Source organism: Bison bison, unplaced genomic scaffold, assembly GCF_000754665.1.
Source record: "Bison bison bison isolate TAMUID 2011002044 unplaced genomic scaffold, Bison_UMD1.0 scf7180017864329, whole genome shotgun sequence".
NCBI lineage: Eukaryota > Metazoa > Chordata > Mammalia > Artiodactyla > Bovidae > Bison > Bison bison.
In genome coordinates this window covers 5,210,942-5,212,228 of record NW_011494901.1, presented here as the reverse complement: position 1 = coordinate 5,212,228, position 1,287 = coordinate 5,210,942, and positions in this window count along the sequence as shown.

Genomic DNA, 1,287 nt, shown 5'->3' with positions numbered 1-1,287 from the left:
ACTCACGTCCATCGAGTCGGTGATGCCATCTCATCCTCTGTCGTCCCCTTCTCCTCCTGCCCCCAATCCCTCCCAGCATCAGAGTCTTTTCCAATGAGTCAACTCTTCGCATGAGGTGGCCAAAGTACTGGAATTTCAGCTTTAGCATCATTCCTTCCAAAGAACACCCAGGGCTGATCTCCTTCAGAATGGACTGGTTGGATCTCCTTGCAGTCCAAGGGACTCTCAGGGGTCTTCTCCAACACTACAGTTCAAAAGCATCAATTCTTCGGTGCTCAGCTTTCTTCACAGTCCAACTCTCACATCCATACATGACCACAGGAAAAACCATAGCCTTGACTAGACGAACCTTTGTTGGCAAAGTAATGTCTCTGCTTTTCAGTATGCTATCTAGGTTGGTCATAACTTTTCTTCCAAGGAGTAAGTGTCTTTTAATTTCATGGCAAAAGTACACTATAAAATAATAGACGTGTTTATAAATGTAAGAGTATTAGGAAATGTTCCCTTGTTTAATTATAAACCAAGTGGAATGTTTAGAGATTTCAGTAATCTGACAGGGAACCTTAAGAGGATTAACCTGACTTCCCCAGTGTTAACAATACTAATTTAAATTGCATCATTCAAAAGCTACCTAGTCATACAGTAGTAATTGTAGCAATGACTTCCACAAAACACACCAATTAGATTAATTACTCATTAAGGCTGTCATTTTTTAATACCTTATATTTATATAACCCTTTTACTTCCTTAAGTATTGAACTGTGCCTTAAGATTTAACGTATGGGAGAGTCACATCTCTAACCATTTAATTAGAGGCAGGGAAGTGGGTGGAATTGGACTGAAATTTATTAGCAATGCTGACATTCCAGGTTGGAACACAAAGTGAAGCAGGACTTAAGAAACCTAAATTCTAGCCTTCTATATGAACTCAAAGGCTTTGGCATAGTCAATAAAGCAGAAATAGATGTTTTTCTGGAATGCTCTTGCTTCTTCCATGATCCAGCGGATGTTGGCAATTTGATCTCTGGTTCCTCTGCCTTTTCTAAAACCAGTTTGAACATCTGGAAGTTCATGGTTCATGTATTGCTGAAGCCTGGCTTGGAGAATTTTGAGCATTTCTTTACTAGCGTGTGAGATGAGTGCAACTGTGCGGTAGTTTGAGCATTCTTTGGCATTGCCTTTCTTTGGGATTGGAATGAAAACTGACCTTTTCCAGTCCTGTGGCCACTGCTGAGTTTTCCAAATTTGCTGGCATATTCGTGCAGCACTTTCACAGCATCATCTTCC